The sequence below is a fragment of the Amblyomma maculatum genome, chromosome 9 (assembly GCF_055883805.1).
Source record: "Amblyomma maculatum isolate TAMU_Amacu chromosome 9, ASM5588380v1, whole genome shotgun sequence".
Lineage (NCBI taxonomy): Eukaryota > Metazoa > Arthropoda > Arachnida > Ixodida > Ixodidae > Amblyomma > Amblyomma maculatum.
Genome location: NC_139352.1, coordinates 29,751,247 through 29,758,843, shown reverse-complemented (window position 1 = coordinate 29,758,843; position 7,597 = coordinate 29,751,247). Strand labels below are relative to the sequence as shown.

Genomic DNA, 7,597 nt, shown 5'->3' with positions numbered 1-7,597 from the left:
AACGCTTCGACAGATCGAAGCCGAAGAAGACAAGGACGACCAGAGCAAGAGCACGTCGCAAACCGTGAGTTCTTTGAATTCATTGCCCTAATTTTGCTTTTTTTGGATGCTGTGTGAGCCGAGCAGTTTTGGCAGCAATGTCTCAGTCCCGCCCATGTTACACGGCACCAAGAATCGCGCCAGCGACTGGCATGATGCCAGTTGGGCGAGATATTGCCGACTGCCATCGTAGGTGACCATAAAAGACGCACATTGACAAAACCCCGATGGTGTCATACACACAAGGAAAATCCATTTCCAAACTGCCACTGATTCCAGGTAGACAGGTGGACAAAATTACTTACTCACCCACAATCAAGAGTAGATGAAAGCATGAAATGGTTACGGGCATACAAAATTGGTTGTAGACAATAATAGACATTATAAAATTGGCTCAACTCAGACCATACCACACCACGAGCTATCCCTCTGGCAACACAGCAGCGTTTTGTCGTTCTCGTAGGTTTTCCTTGTGTTGATGGGGGCAGATATTTATTAGTTGTTTTCTGCAAGGAAGTGTTTCTTAAGGAGCGGTTGCAAAATCCCAGCGTAGCTGGCAGAGGGAAGCAAATTTTTTTACGTGACTCGATGCGATGACTCAGTGGTTACGACCCTTAACTACTGAATCTCTGTACTCGGTTTGAAATCCGAGTGCCGGAGGCTTCGTTTAGGTGAAGGCGCAACGGAGAAGCATCCGTATGCTGTGCAACGTCAGTGCACGTCCCAAGGGGATCAAAATTGCTATAGAGTCTTCAACTACAGCACTTTTCCTACTGCTCGGTGCAAGTGTCGCTCGGAAAAAACTTAGCATATACTGCGTCTTTTCTCTCCTGTAAACCGATTCCTTAAGACGCTTTGTACCTCTCTTCTGGTGATCGCATGCTTCAGCCTACTAGTTCTTCGCAGCGTAGCCATACAGAATTACGTATCCTTGTGAACGGGCATCGTGTTCGTTTTTATTTATTTATTTATTTTTCCTCAAAGGTCTCTTTCGGGACCTTACATGAGGGTTGTTCATGAAGCCATAACTATGGTCGACACCCCATCAGGCTTTTAACTGCCAGCTCCTTCCCTTTGTATTCGAACTGGTAGCTTAAGCTAGCCTGTCCTGAACCTTAATTAGAGCGAGCAGAAATATTGCTTTAACGTGAACGTTTTACAGCCAACGTGTGTCCATAAATTTAGCAGTCGTAGAGACGATACATTGCCCGAAATCAACACAACAGTTCTAATAAGAAAACAATCGATTGATTACTCAGATTTTTAGCCGCCGCGGTGAATTCTTCTCGCTGACAAACTTGAATGTCTCTAACGATTTGCATTAACATACAGAATCTGCTTTTCGCACCGTTTCGTACTGTACTTTGCCTTACAATGCCTACCTTGAGTACGAAGGGCTGTAGGGTATAATAAAATTCGCATACATCCAAAATCTAAGACGGTGCAAGCATGGTCTGCACTTTTCGCATAAGAATGCAAATCTTGCCCCATTTTATTCATTGGCTACGTTGGTTTAGTTATTCGCACCCACCTCTGTGTGAGACCACTGTAGGAGTAATATTTGGAGTCGATTCGACAGGGCCGGAGGGGCCGGCATTGGGCGCCACTTGGCCAGTCATCTGACTATGTTTTTTTTTTTCCTTTCCAGCTGACAATTCCTACCGTTCCCCTCGGAGTTCTGTTCAACCGAAAAAGCCGCTGCCATGTGCATGTGCGAGACACCTTTCGAGGTCACTTGCCTGGCTCTCTCCTGCCTGGTGTGTAGCCTTTCAATAATGGAGAATTTCTTCTGTTTACCTTTCAAGTAGCATGCAGGGCTAAATAGGGAAAAAATCACAGGACTGCGATTAAGTGTGCTTGAGAACAGGAGAGGACGAAGCCATTCTAAAGGTTTGTTTTAAATTCGTCTTTGTCATTCATATTACTGTCATCCACATCACTTTCGCTACTATAGTCATTATCAACTAACTTCAGTGTCATTGTCATCGCTAATGTCATAATTATCATTGCCACTAGCTGCAGCTTCATTACCACTGTTACTGTCATCAGTATCATTATCACTAACTGCATTGTCATTATCATCAGTACTATCATTAATACGTTAGACAAGGGGAATCGCAATCCATTTCTCAAGAACCAAACATGGAGTAGCGGTTTGCGCGTTGGGCTGGGGATCGGAGGGTTAATGATTACATCACCGGTGGATACGGATTTTTTTCTTAATCGTGAGGTCTTCAGACTATTTCCAGCGAACACTTTCCCAGCCCGTTAGCCTAGAAAGGCTTCTGCTTTAAAATGACGAACTTAGAAGCAGGAAATAACTGCTCTTACGCTAGAAGTTTACGCTAGCAGCAACGGTTGCGACAAGATACCTTTATTTTACCAGAATTGAATGTTACACACACAGACATAGCCTTATTCGCCTGCAGTTACCAAGGTAACCTATAGTACTGCAGCATAAATCCTCTGCAGCCTTAAATCACGATGTGAGGTCAATTAAGACGTGCCAGAACGACGGCTGATATAGTAGTAATCCATGACAAAGGGTGAAGCTGGCCTACAAATTTGAACCCATTAGTTAAATTGCAAGACGTCCGCTGATGTCTCCGCTGAAAGGATGAAAAATAGCATGAATATACAAATATTTGGAGCAGAAGACTGTGTCTCATGCATCAAAGGTGTGTTGTACCTGAAATACTGAAGCCGCGATAGGAGACGCTGTGTTGCCGATTGGCGGATAACTTGACGCCGAGCGTTGCTTTACACGTACAGTACGGTCGCGTTCTTTTTAAGGAGATACCCTTTCTAGGCTCAAAGGTGTGCGGCAGAAAATCTGCGTCCACCCCTGACATAGAAAAGATAGATTTTTAGATAAAGAAGGAAAACATAAGCACAAAAACCAAGTGTGTTCACTGTAGAGTAATTGGTTATAATTAGAGCCACAAAAATCAAATGTGCGTCAAAATAGCGCCGGATGTGGATATTGGGCGCGGCCTCCACTGGGTCGAACGGCGCTAGTGTCGACCTAGGGGAGCAAGTGGGATCACGTGACTCTCTTTACTGCTGCTAAAGCAGACGCTTGACTGAATTTGTGCGTTTTAAAAGCTAATAGACCTATATTTTGGTAAAAAATAAAAATCTTCGATGATGACGTCACATTCGACAGAAATACTTCCAGGCAGTGTGCAAAATGAATAAAAAAGGCTGGATTTGTGCCGCAATGCATAAAAAGCATTAAACAAGAATACAGAAAAGAAGCAATTAAATGCAAAGAAAAGCATTAGGTCAGACGTGTCAAATGAGTGTCCAAAAAGTCGCATAAGGGCATTCGTCTTATAGCACTTAAGAGGTATCTGAGTGCTTCCAACGCAGTTTTCATGTTTGTTTTTTGAAGACAGTCTTGCTCCGAAGAGCTAAGAGATTAAGATGTCTGTATCGACTTGAAATGCACTCCTAAATAATAAATTTCAGCTTACAAATGTCCCGCAAGCGGAAAGTAGGTATAGCGACAGTATCTTTTCCGTGCTCACGCAAGCTGAAATATCGACATTCATGGCACAAAAGCGAGCGAAACAAAGTGTGAATAAACAGAAATTCAGATGGAATAAAGAAATGAAGATGAATATTTAGTTGAATTTAATCTCCTGAATTCTTAGCCGTTGTGATCATGATAACAGAGAAAAACATTTTTCGCGGGATTGAATTGCAGGACATTGCAGCGGTGCTGTCGGAAAATCATAGGGGTTAAGATATCGTTAGGAGCGTGGGGAATCAGCAGAGATACGGTGGCCGCAGTTGGCATGAAGCAGGTGTAATGCAGATCAACCCGAAAAAGTCAGCGCAGCACGACTGCGTATGATGATGACGATATGCATGCATCCTGAACCTATAACTGCCCCCCTCAGTTTTCAAATGCAGAAATTTGCAAGCCTGAACATAAATAAAATTTGCACAACATATCTTGCACCATCTAAAGCGGGAACGTACGTGAACCTAAAGTTCGGAAGCATGAACATGGAACGCTCTACTTAAAGAAGAAACCCGCGTGACTACCAAGCGTGACTACTCGCACAGAGGCTGTGTTTGATTGTACACGATGAATACATCAAATGCTGGGTAAATCTGTTGTCCCTGTCCCCCAAAGCTTATTAGAGACGCCATTTTAGTGCTTCCAGTGAGCCGTCATCTGGTCAGCGCAAGCGATGGTCTTTGACATGAGAAGCTCGGTCGCATTGTCTGCTTCACTCGTTCCTACCGCCAGCAATTTTAGGGTGGCGACAGTTGACTAGAGGACGGCTTTTGACAATTAGCGGCTGCTGCCGGCGGCATTCAAGCCCCACTGGCAGGCAGAAAGCATAAATAATGTTTTTGCGGAAGAATAACATAATCTAGGAAATAAACAAATAAAAAGTAGAAGAAAACTAACCAGTTGCGGGCGACGTGAACTGACTGCCAATCCGGCAGCACTGAGGCCATAGGCAGCTTAAAATGGTTGTCATACAGCTCCCATCCTCACCCACACTCTACGTGACACAGGACATTCCAGGTCCGCCGCTATATACGAGCATGGCACTGGCGAGTACCTTCATGGTGAGATTAAACTAAATACGTAAAAGTAAAGGAATGACGAGTGCCCGAAATAACTAATTAATCACAAGACGCTAAATTTGGAGGTCGTGAGTTCTGATCCCGCATGCGGCATTTGGATGTTTTTCTTTTGCTTTTTAATCGTTTATTTCTTTAAACACATTACTTTCAAACAGGTCGTCAGAGTACTTTGAGCCTATTTGCGTGACGGCGAAAGTTCACTCTCGCGGCGATTACCGACCCTCATATTTTCTTCTCCAGTGTGCGTAACCTGGCCACCTGGCGACCGTTAACCTGATGCCCTCTGTACTGTTTATGCTTCTCTGAGGGCGCCCACTCCATCCTTACCCCAGTGCTCCTATGAAAATGCTCGCTGTGATAGTGAAAGGTTTACTGTGCAGGGCATAAAAGAATTCTAGGGGGCGCTTTGGATCCCTAAACTGCAATAATGCCAAAGCCTTTATCGCTCACTGGTCCGAAGCCCTCCACTACGGCACCTCTTTCTTTCTGTTTTAACTCCCACCTTCGCGATGACGCGATAGTTTAAGTTACCAGCGAACATATAAAGCCCCGCTTTAACAGAGTCCTATTAGCGTCCCTATGGGGCCTAGGGATAACGTGACTGAAACGATTTGGGCGGGTTGATTGTGGTTCTACTCTCCCATATGAAAGGAGAGGCCCGAGTTGGCAGCTCCTGCTAAACGTAATGTCAGGAAAGCCCTACGTCTAGCTAGTTCTTGGCAATGGCAGCTGCCGCCTGCCACCTCAACGACTTCTTCCTTCCTTCCTTCCGCTTCCTCATCCACTTCTCCTTTCTCTTCATTTTCTTCCCGCCATTGGATGTAACAGACGGACAATCACCAAGCGTATGAGCGCTTGAAGGCTCTCGATTTAAAATTGATGGCGCCTACGTCGCTAGAATCTTTATCACAACCTAGATTAGCAGACGAATGCAATTCAGGCACCGGAATGTTTGTCACCAGCCCGAACTCAGCGCAGAGAAAAACTTTGGTAACAATTTAATAAGGAATGGTAACAACTTTGATACGAAAGAAGAAAAATCTGGTGCACATGAAGGACACGAGGCGCGCCAAAAAACCGCGAAGCCGCTGTGGAGTGTTGGAGGGGGAGGTGGCTGTTCCTAGCCCTACAGGGCTGGGACTGGTAGGTCACCGCCGGTTAATTGCGGTGATGAAATGCGGTGAATGACGGCTGTGGTGACGGGCATCATTCTATCCCTCTTTTTTTTCTCTTTCTTTTCTTCTCTTTCTGTTCGCATGAGGCAGCGGAAGTGGCTCAGCTACAGAACCAGTAGAAGGCCCATTCATTTTCTTTTCCTTCTTCTTACAGTCGCAACAAAAACATCGAGAGACCCTGAGGGGGGAACGTCCCTGCTACATTTTGGATTGTAAAACGTTTATTGCCAACAGTCTGAAGGGTATATAGGCCCCTCGCCTAAACGACGGCCAGGAGGTCTTGGCTCCTGGCGGCGTCTTCGACCAGTTGGACGACTTCTGTTTGAGTCTCCGGATCGGAGCTGAGTAGGAGAGCCTCCCATTGTTCAAGTGACTTTATTTTTTGTCCCTCCAGGGGGGCAAGAGGGCATTTCCAGAGAATATGGTTGAGATACGCTTTGGCCTTACATTGCTTACACTCGTTTGAATATTGTCCCGGATAATAACGACTACACATAACCGGGTTCGGAAACGTATAAGTTTGGGGACGGCGCCAAGAGATGGCCTGACTTTGTCAATGATTTATCAGCGGCGGGGTACTTCGTTCGATTAAGCCTATAATTATGTGTGATCTCTCTGTAACACACAAGACGATCCCTGTCTGCGAAGCCCTCGGTATGGCCACTGGCTCGGAAAGCAAGACCTCGAGCCAGTTCGTGAGCTGCTTCATTTCCAGCCAGGGATGCGTGTGCAGGTGTCCAGACTATGCGAATTATGCGGTCGTCCCTTGCAGTCCGCAGGATTCCGTTCGTCAGAGGGGAGACCCTCCCCTTGGCAAAGTTCATCACTGCTACCTTTGAGTCACTGACTATCGTTGACGCATCCGTGCTTACTATTGCAAGTGCGATGGCGGCTTCTTCTGCAATTTCGGGACTGCCCGTCGTGATCGAGACGCCGGCTCGGAGATATGTCTCGATATGTCGGCGCTAGCTACCGCTATCACCATTCTCCCCTTCCCGCAATTAGCTGCGTCCACCTAGGCCACGTCTTCTATCGGATAGTTTTTGAAACATTTGCCGAGGGCTTCAGCCCGTTTCTCTCTGCGATCCTTGTGGTGGACGGGATGCATGTTTTTCGGTAGTGGTGGGATCATCAGACTATCGCGCACGCTCTTAAGCATGTCCACTTTCGGACCTCGCTGACTCTCGTAATTTATTCCTAGTTTCGCTAGAATTTTCCTGCCTGTAACGCTTCCCGACAGCCTTTCGTACTGCGAGATTGTCACGCCTTCCACAATTTCATCCAGTGTGTTGTGAAGACCTATGTTCTAAAAGTTTTGCGGTGGGGGTCCGAATTGGTAAACCCAGAGCCTGCTTGACAATTCTGCGAATGATCCCATTCCAGCTTGGAGTTCGCCGCTGCCTTCAGATTAAGGAAAGGAGCTACGTAAGCAATCTTACTTATTAAAAAGGCTTGAACTAATCTGATTAGATTCGTTTCTTTCATGCCATAGCGCCTATTTGTGATTCTGCGGATGAGTCGCATAGTATGCTGCGCGCATATCTCCAAATTTTTTATTGTTTCTCCATTGAAACCGTTGTTTTGAATGTACAGCCCTAAGACTCTAATCCTGTCCACCGTCGGGATATCGAGTCCCTGAGCCTTAAGAGATATCGGCGGGGGATCCGACCGTGATTTCCTCTTTGGTTAGTAAAAAAGCATTTCCGATTTTTGCGGGGAGCACCTAAGTCCCCTATCATTTACGTACTTTTCAACTTCTCCTATGGCCATTTGGA

At 45.8% G+C, this 7,597-nt stretch overlaps 1 pseudogene; it reads right to left on the bottom strand.

Moving 5' to 3' along the window:
- Positions 1-6,081: 6,081 nt before the first annotated feature.
- On the bottom strand, positions 6,082-7,346 carry LOC146178720 (uncharacterized; annotated as a pseudogene).
- Between the last annotated feature and the right edge of the window lie 251 nt (positions 7,347-7,597).